At 41.7% G+C, this 9,738-nt stretch overlaps 1 non-coding gene across 1 annotated transcript; it reads left to right on the forward strand.

Moving 5' to 3' along the window:
- Window positions 1-2,976: 2,976 nt before the first annotated feature.
- On the forward strand, window positions 2,977-3,058 carry trnas-cga. Its single transcript has one exon. It is a non-coding gene; the product is annotated as a tRNA-Ser (tRNA).
- The last annotated feature ends 6,680 nt before the right edge of the window (window positions 3,059-9,738 follow it).

Raw genomic sequence — 9,738 nt, forward strand, 5'->3', positions numbered from 1 at the left:
GAGGCTTTTTAAATATCCCCACGCTTGGCCTTGAAGATGGTAAAATTTAGCAATGCCCAACGTCGAAGATGGTTAAAATTTAGCCATGCTCGGCCCTGAAGATGGTTAAAATTTAGCCACCCTCAGCGTCGAAGATGTTTAAAATTTAGCCATGCGCGGCCTCGAAAATGCTGAAAATTGAGCCATGCTTGGTCTCGAAGATCTCGAACATTTTGCAATGCTTGACCTCGAAAATGTTGAAAATTTAGTCACGCTTCATTTTAAAGCTGTTGAAAATGCAATATTCCTCGGCCTCGAACACGGTCAAAATTGAGCCATCCTTGGCGGTTCAAATTTCGCCATGCTTGGCCTTGAAGATTGTAAAATTGAACAATACCCAACCTCGACGATGTTGAAAATTTAGCCATGCCCGGATACGAAGATATTGAAAATTTAGACGTGCTCGCCGTCAATGTTTAAAATTTATCCCATGCTCGGCCTCTAACACATTTAAAATTATCCATGAACTGCCTCAACGATGTTGATTTTTTTTCAATTCTCGGCTTAGAAGATGTTTAAAATGTCACCATTCTCAGCATCGAAGATGTTTAAAATTTAGCCACCGTCGGCCTCTGAGATGTTTCAAATTTCGTCATGCTGGGCCTTGAAGATGGTAACATTTAGCTATTCCCAACCTCGAAGATGTTGAAAATTTAGCCATGTTCGGTCTCGAAGATATTGAAAATTTGCGCACGCTCAGCTTCAAATGTGGTAAAAAATTAGCCCATGCTTGGCCTCTAAGAGATTTAAAATTTAGCAATACTTAGCCCCTACGACGTTTGAAATTTCATCGTGCATTGGCTTGAAGATGGTAAAAGTAAGCAATGACCAAAGTCAAAGTTGTTAAAAATTTTGCCATGATTGGCCTAAAACGTGTTGAAAATTTAGCCATGCTCTGCCTCGAGGACGTTTAAAATTTAATCATGCTCGGCCTCTAAGATGCAAATTTAGCTATGCTCGGCCTCAAAGATTTTTAAAATTTACACATGATTAGCCTCAAAGATGTTGAAAATTTAGTTATGATCTGCATCAACGATGTTTTAAAAAATTTCCTCCTCGGCCTAGAATATGTTTAAAATGTAGCCAGACCCGGCCTCAAAGAGATTGAAAATTTGGCCATGCTTGACCTCCGAGACATTTAAAATTTAGCCATCCTCGGCGTCTGAGTCATTGAAAATTTGGCCATATGAAGATAGTTAAAATTTAGCAATGCTCGGCCTCAAAAATGTTCAAAATAGAGCGACACTCAGTCTCTGAGACATTTAAAATTTAGCCCTCCTCGGCCTCTAAGACGTTTCAAATGTCTTCATGCTTGGCCTTGAAGACGGTAAAATTTAGCAATGCCCAGCATCAAAGATGTTGAAAATTGAGCCACGCTCGGTCTCTGAGACATTTAAAATTTAGCCATCCTCGGCCTCTGAGATGTTTCAAATTGCGCCATGCGTGGCCTTGAAGATGGTAAAATTTAGCAAGGCCCAATCTCAAAGATGTTGAAAATTTAGCCAACCTCGGCCTCGCAGATGTTTCAAATTTAGCCATGCTCGGCCTCGAAGATGTTTGATAGTTCCCCATGCTTGGCCTCAAAGATGTTTAAAATTTAGAGACACTCGATTTCAAAGTTGTTGAATATTTGGCTATCCTGGGCTTCTGAGACTTTTAAATTCTACATGCTCGGCCCCGGAGATGGTTAAAATTTAGCCATCCTCGGCATCGAAGATGTTTAAAATTTAGCCAGGCACGGCCTCTAAGACGTTTAAAATTTAGTCATGCGCAGCGACTAAGATGTTGAATGTTGAACCGTGCTTGGACTCGAAGACGTTGAATATTTTGCCATTCTCAGTCTCGAAGATGTTAAAAATTTAGACAAGCTCGATTTCAGAGCTGTTGAAAATTTAACCTTCCACGGCCTAGAGCAAGGTTAAAATTGAGCCATCCTCGGCCTCTAAGACGTTTAAAAGTTCGCCATGCTTGACCTTGAAGATGGTGAAATTTAGAAATACCCAACATAGAAGATGTTGAAAATGTAGCTGTGCTCGGCCACGAAGATATTGAAAATGTAGCCATCCTCGGCCTCGAAGACATTTAAAATTTAGCCACCGTCGGCGTCTGAGACATTTAAAATTACGCCATGCTCAGCCATGAAGATTGTTAAAATTGAGCATTGCTCAGCCTCGAAAACGTTGAAAATTGAGCCAGGCTCAGTCTCTGAGACATTTAACCCCCGTCGGCCTTTGAGAGGTTTAAAATTTCGTCATGCTTGGCATTGAAGATGATAAAGTTTTCCAATTCCCCACCTCGTCGATGTTAACAATTTTGCCAACCTTGGCCTCGCAGATGTTTAAAATTCGCCATGCTCTGCCTTGGAGATGTTTAAAATTTAGCCATGCTCAGCCTCTAAGATGTTTAAAATTCGCAATGCTCAGCCTTGGAGATGGTTAAAATTTAGCCCTGCTGGGACTCCTAGATGTTTACAATTCTAACCATCTTTGAGTCCGAACACGGCTAAACTTTAAACTTCTACTGGGCGGCGCATGCCTAAATTTTCAACATCTTAAAGGCTGAGGCTGGCTAAATTTTAACCGCCTTTGAACGCTGATGGTACAATTTTCAACCGACTTGAAATAGAGCGTGTCTAAAGTTTAAACATCTTCGAGGCCAAACATGGCTAAATTTTAAACATCTGAGAGGCCGAGCATGGCTGAATTTTAAACATCTTAGAGGCCGTGCATGGCAAATTTAAACATCTTGGAGACCGAGCGTTGCTCAATTTTCAACATCTTCGAGGCCGAGCATTGCTAAATTTTAACCACCTTCCTGGCTGAGCATGGCGTAATTTTAAACGTCTCAGACGCCGAGGATGGCTATATTTTAAATGTCTCTGAAGCCGAGCATGGCTCAATTTTTAACATATTCGAGGCCGAGGATGGCTAAGTTTCAGCTGCGATGGCCGAGTGGTTAAGGCGTTGGACTCGAAATCCAATGGGGTTTCCCCACGTAGGTTCGAACCCTGCTCGCAGCGGCTACAATCCGAAGGGGCTGGTTTAGCTCACTCAGCTAAATCGCTGGCTTTTCAAGCAGGGCAACAGCACGGTTCAATTCCCGTACCAGCCTCCCCAGACAGGCGCTGGAATGTGGCGACTAGGGGCTTTTCACAGTAACTTCATTGAAGCCTACTAGTGACAATAAGAGATTTTCATTTCATTTCATTAACCGTATTCGAGGCCGAGGCTGGTTTCATTTTCAATGTTTTCGTGGCCGAGGATGGCTACATTTTAACATCTTCTCGGCCGAGAATGAAAACACTTGAAACATCGTTGAGTCAGATCATGACTAAATTTTAAACATCTTCGAGGCTAAGCATGGCTAAATTTTACATGTCTTAGAGGCCCTGCATGGACTATATTTTAAACATCTTTGAGGCCGAGCTTGGCTAAATTGTCAACATCTTCGAGGCCAGGCAGCACGGTGGCACAGTGGTTAGCATTGCTGCCTCATGGCGCTGAGGTCCCAGGTTCGATCACAGCTCTGGGTCACTGTCCATGTGGAGTTTGCACATTCACCCTGTGTCTGCGTGGGTTTCGCCCCCACATCCCAAATATGCGCAGGATAGGTGGATTGGCCACGCTAAATTGCCCCTTAATTGGAAAAAATGAATTGGGTTCTCAAAATTTATTTAAAAAGCATTTTCGAGGCTGCGCATGGCTAAATTTTCAACATTTTCGAGGTTGGGCAATGCTAAAGTTTACCATCTTCAAGGCCAACATGGCGAAATTTTAAACATCTTAGGGGACGAGCATGGCTAGATTTGAAACGATTTAGAGGCCGGTGATGGCTAAATTTTAAATGCCCCAGATGCCGAGCATGGCTATTTTTTCAGTGTCTTCGAGGCAGAGTGTGGATCAATCTTCAAAAGCTTCGAGGCCGAGCATGGCTAAATTTTAAACATCTTATAGGGCGAGCATGGCGACATTTAAATGTCTTACGGTCTGGGATGGCTAAATTTTGAATTTCTACGAGGTTGAGCATGGCTAAATTTAAAACATCTCCGAGGCTGAGGATGGCTAAATTTTAAACATCTTCGAGGCCAAGCATGGCTCAATTTTCAACATCTTCGTGGCCGAGCATTGCTAAATTTGAACCATCTTCATGGCTGAAGATGGCGTAATTTTAAATGTCTCAGATGCTGAGGATACTTATATTTTAAATGTCTCAGTCTCCGATCATGGCTGAATTTTTAACATCTTTATGGCCGAGCAACCTAAATCTTCAAAATCCTCGAAGCCGAGCATGGCTAAATCTTCAACACCTTAGAGGTCGAGCATGGATAAATTTTAAACGTCTGAGTGGCCAAGCATGGCTAAATGTTAACCATCTCCAAGGCCGAGCATGGAGAATAGTAAACGTCTTCGAGGATGAGGATGGCTAAATTTTCAACAGCTTTGAATCGAGAGTTTGTAAATTTTAAACACTTACGAGGCCGAGCATGGATAAATGTTCATTATCTTCGAAACCGAGTATGGGTAAATTTCAAGATCTTCGACGCCGAACATGGCTACATTTTCAACATCTTAGAGGTTGGGCATTGCCACATTTTACCATCTTCAAGGCCAAGCTTGGGGAAATTAGAAACACATTAGAGGCCGAGGATTTTAAATGCCTCAGAAGCTGAGCACGGCTAAATTTTCAGCGCCTTCGAGGCCAAGGATAGCTATATGTTAAACATCTTAGAGGCCGAGCATGGCTAAATTTAAGTGTCTTAGGGGCTGAGGATGGCTAACTTTTGACCACTTTAGTATGCGAACACGGCTAAATTTTAAACTTCGACTCGGTCAAGCATGGCTAAATATTAAACAGTGGACGAGGATGGCTAAATTTTCAACATATTCGAGGTTGTGCCTTGCTACATTTAACCATCTTCAAGGCCAAGCATGGCAAAATTCTCGGTATCTTTGAGGCCGAGCATGGCGACATTTTTAACAACCTCTAGGCCGAGCATGGCTAAATTTTAAACGTTTCAGAGACCGAGCATGGCTAAATTTTAACCATGTCCATGGCCAAGCAGATTAATTTTAAACACCTACGAGACCGAGCGTGGCTCAATTTTCAACATTTTCGAGGTTGTACTTTGCTAAATTTAACCATCTTCAAGGCCAAGCATGAGGAAACTTTTGGTATCTTCAGGGCGAGCATGGCTAAATTTTCAACATCCTCGAGGCCGAGCATGGCTAAATGTTCAACATCTCAGAGGCCAAGCATGGCTAAATTGTAAAAGTCACTGAGGACGAGCATGGCTAAATTTTAAAAATCTCCAAGGCTGAGCATGGAGAGTTTTAAACGCCTTAGAGGCCGAGCAAGACTACATTTTCAACACCTTCGAAGTTGTAAATTGCGAAATTTTACCGTGTTCAAGGCTAAGAATGCCGAAGTTTGAAACGCTTTAGAGGCCGTCAATTGCTAAATTTGATGTGTTCCAGAGGCCGTGCATGGCTAAATTTTCAGTGTCTTCGAAGCAAAAGATGGCTAAATTTTCAACATCCTCGAGGCCGAGCACGCCTAAATTTTCATTTTGTTTTAGACCGAGGTTGGCTAAATTTTCAACATCTTCGAGGTTGGTCATTGCGAAATTTTACAATCTGCAAGGCCGAGCATGGATAAATTTTCAGTGTCTTAGGGGCCGAGGATGGCTAAACTTTGACCATCTTTGAGTCCGAACACGGCTAAATTTTAAACTTCTACCAGGCCGAGCATGGCTAAATTTTAAACATCTTAGAGGCCGAGGATGCCTAAATGTTAACCGTCTTTGATGCCGAGAATGGTTAAATGAAATGAAAATTAAATTACATGAAACTAAAATTAAATTACATGAAAAATGAAATGAAAATGAATGAAAAAAGTGAAAAATTAAATGAAATAAAAATCGCTTATTGTCACGAGTAGGCTTCAATGAAGTTACTGTGAAAAGCCCCCAGTTGCCACATTACGGCGCCTGTCTGGGGAGGCTGGTACGGGAATCGAACCGTGCTGCTGGCCTGCTTGGGCTGCTTTAAAAGCCAGCGATTTAGCTGAGTGAGCTAAAGCAGCCCCTTTCAGCAGCTTTAAAAATCGAGCGTGTCTAAATTTTAAACATCTTCGGTGCCAAAAATGGGTAAATTCTAAACATCTTAGAGGCCGAGAATGGCGAGATATAAACGCCTTAGGGGCCGTGTATGGCTACATTTTGACCATCTTGGAGGCCGTACATGGCTAAATTCTGAACTTCTACTAGGCCGAGCACGGCTAAATTCTTTGAGGTTGCGTATTACTAAATTTTACCATCTTCAAAGCCAAGCATGGGGAAATTTGAAACGCCTTAGAGGCCGAGCATGGCTAAATTTTAAACATCTCAGAGGCCGAGAGTGGGTAATGTTTAAGGATCTCCATGGCCGAGCATGGAGAATTTTAAATGTCTTAGAAGCCGAGGATGGGTATATTTTAAACATATTCGAGACAAAGGATGGCTAAATGTTCAACATCTTACAAATCGAGCGAGTCCAAATTTTAAACATCTTCGAGGCACAGCATTGCTAAATTTTCAACATCTTTGAGGCCGAGCATGGCTCAATTTTCAATGTCTTTGAGGCCGAGGATGGTGAAATTGTAAATTTCGCACAGAGGCCGAGCATAGCTCATATTAACCATCTTAGATGCCTAACATTGCTAAATTTAAATGGCTTAGGGACGAGGATGGCTAAATTTTGACCATCTTAGACTCCGAACACGGCTAAATTTGACCATCTTTAAGGCCTAACATGGCTAAATTTTAACGACTTAGAGGCCGAGAATGGCTAAATTTTAAATGTCATTGAGGCCAAGGAAGGCAAAATTTTCAATGTCTTAGAGGTCGAGGATGGCTTATTTTTAAACAACTTCTAGGCAGAGCATGAAAAAAATGTAAACATCGTTGAGGCGTTTAGCATGGCTAAATTCTAAACCTCTTCGAGGCCAAATATGGCTAAATTTCAACACTTTTGAGGCCAAACATAGATAAGTTTTTAACAACTTTGAGGATGGACATTGCTAACTTCTACCATCTGCAAGGCCGAGCATGGTGAAATTTTAAACCTATTAGAGGCCGAGTATGGCTAAATTTTAAACATCATTGACACCAAGGATGGCTAAACTTGAAACATCTCAGTGGCCGACAATGGCGAAATGTAAACGTCAGAAGGGTCGAGGATGGCTAAATTTTAGCCACCTTCGAGGCTCAGTATGGCTAAATTTCAAATGTCTGAGAGGCCGATGATGGCTAAGTTTTAAAAATCTACTAGGCCGAGTATGGATAAATTTCAACCTGTTTTAGGACCGAGCAAGGCTAAATCTTAAATGCCTTAGAAGACGAGCATGCGCTAAGTTTTCAACATCTTCAAGGTTGAGTATTGTAAACTTTACCATCTTCAAGGCCAAGCATGGCACAATTTTAAACGTTTTAGAGGCCGAGCATGACTAAATTTATATGTCTCAGGGGCCGAGGATGGCTACATTTTGGCTATCTATAAGTCCGAATACGACTAAATTTTACCATCTTCAAGGCCGACTCCGGCCAAATGTTTAACGTCTTACAGGCCGACAATGTCAAAATTTAAAAGACACAAGGGTCGAGGATGGCTAAATTTTAAAAACCTTTGAGGGTGAGCATGGCTATATTTTAAATGTCTTACAATCCGAGGAGGGCGAAGTTTTAAAAATCTGCGTAGCCAAGCGTGGCAAAATTTAAAACTGCTACCGGGCAAAGCATCGCTAAATCTTAAATGTCTCAGAGACCAAGAATATGCAAATGTGAAACATCTTAGAGTCGAGCACGGCTAAATTTTAAACATCTTCGAGGACTAGCATGGCTAAATTTTGACCATCTTTGACTCCGAACACGGATAAATTATAAACCACTAGCCGAGCTATATTTTAAACATCTAAGAGAGCGAGGATGGCAAAATTTTAATCGTCTTCGAGGCCAAGGATGGATAAATTTTTAACAGCTTTGAAATCGGGCATGTCAATTTTAAAACAACGGCAAAATTTTAAATAGCTTAGACGCCGACCATGCAGACACTGCGACAACAAATGAACGGGCATCGTGCAACAATCACCAGGCAGGAATCTTCCCTTCCAGTCGAGGAACACTTCAGCAGTCAAGGGCTTTCAGCCTCTGATCTCCGGGTAAGCGTTCTCCAAGGCGGTCTTCAGGACACACGACAACGCACAATTGCCAAGCAAAAACGTATAGCTATGTTCTGCACGCATGAGTGCAGCCTCAACCGGGATCTTGGATTCATGTTGCATTACATCCACCCCCCACCACTTGGCCTGGACTTGCAAAATTCCACCAACTGTTCTGCCTTGAGACAATTCACACCTCTTTAACCTGTGATTATCGCTCTGTCTGGATCTGTAATAATTTGATTACCTGCAAATGATCGCATTCCAAGCATTGTCCGGCATCTCTGACTTTGTCTATATAAATGTTTCTGGAACATACCTCTCCATTCACCTGAGGAAGGAGCAGTGCTCCGAAAGCTCTTGTTTGAAACAAACCTGCTGGACTTTAACCTGGTGTTGTCAGACTTCTTACTAAATTTTTAACATCTTCGAGGCCGAGGATGGCTAAATTTTTAACATCTTCAACGTTGGGATTTACTAAATTTTGTAATCTACAAGGTCAAGCATGACGAAATTTCAAACGTCTCAGGGGCCGAGGATCCCTAAATTTTAAACATCTTCTAGTACGAGAATGAAAAAAGTTAAACCTCATTGAGGCGGAGCATGACTAAATTCTAAATGTCTTAGAGGCCGAGGATGGCTCAATTTTCAACACGTTTGCGGCTAAAGTTTTAACAACTTCCAGTTTGGAAATTGCTAACTTTTATCATCATCAATGCCAAGCATTGTGAAATTTTAAACGCCGTAGAGGCCGAGCGTGGCTATTGAGGACATGGATGGCTAAATTTTAAACGTCTCAGTGGCCGAAAATGGCAAAATTTAAACTTCAAAAGGGTGGATAATAACTACATTTTAACCAACTTCGAGGCTGAGCGTGGCTAAATGTTAAATGTCTTGGAGGCCAGGATGGATACGTTTTAAAAATCTACTGGGCCGAGCATGGCTAAATTCTATATGGCTCAGAATCTAAGAAAACTAAAATTTTAAACATTTCCATGCCACGCACGGCTAAATGTTAAACATTTCAGAGGCAGATGATGGCAAAATATTAAACATCTTATATGCCATGAATGGCTCAATATTACACATCTCTGAGGTCCAGCATTGCTAAATTTTAACCATCTCCAAGGCCGAGCAGGGAGAATTTAAAACGTCTTTTAGGCCGAGAATGTCAAAATTGTAAACATTTTCGAGGCCGAGGATAACTAAATTTTCAACACCTTTGAATCAAGCGTGTCCAAATTTTAAACACGTTCGAGGCCAAGCATGGATAAATTTTCAACATCTTAGAGGCCGAGCAAGGCTAACTTTAAACGTCTCAGGGGCCGAGGACGGCTAAATTTCAAATTTCTCAGAGACCGAGTGTGGCTTAATTTTCAACATCTGGGAGGCTGAGCATTGCTAAATTTTAACCATCTACATGGCTGGGCATGGGGTAATTTTAAATTTCTCAGACGCCGAAGGTGGCTAAATTTTAAATGTCTCAGAGGCCGAGCTTCGCTAACT

The sequence above is a fragment of the Scyliorhinus canicula genome, unplaced genomic scaffold (assembly GCF_902713615.1).
Source record: "Scyliorhinus canicula unplaced genomic scaffold, sScyCan1.1, whole genome shotgun sequence".
NCBI lineage: Eukaryota > Metazoa > Chordata > Chondrichthyes > Carcharhiniformes > Scyliorhinidae > Scyliorhinus > Scyliorhinus canicula.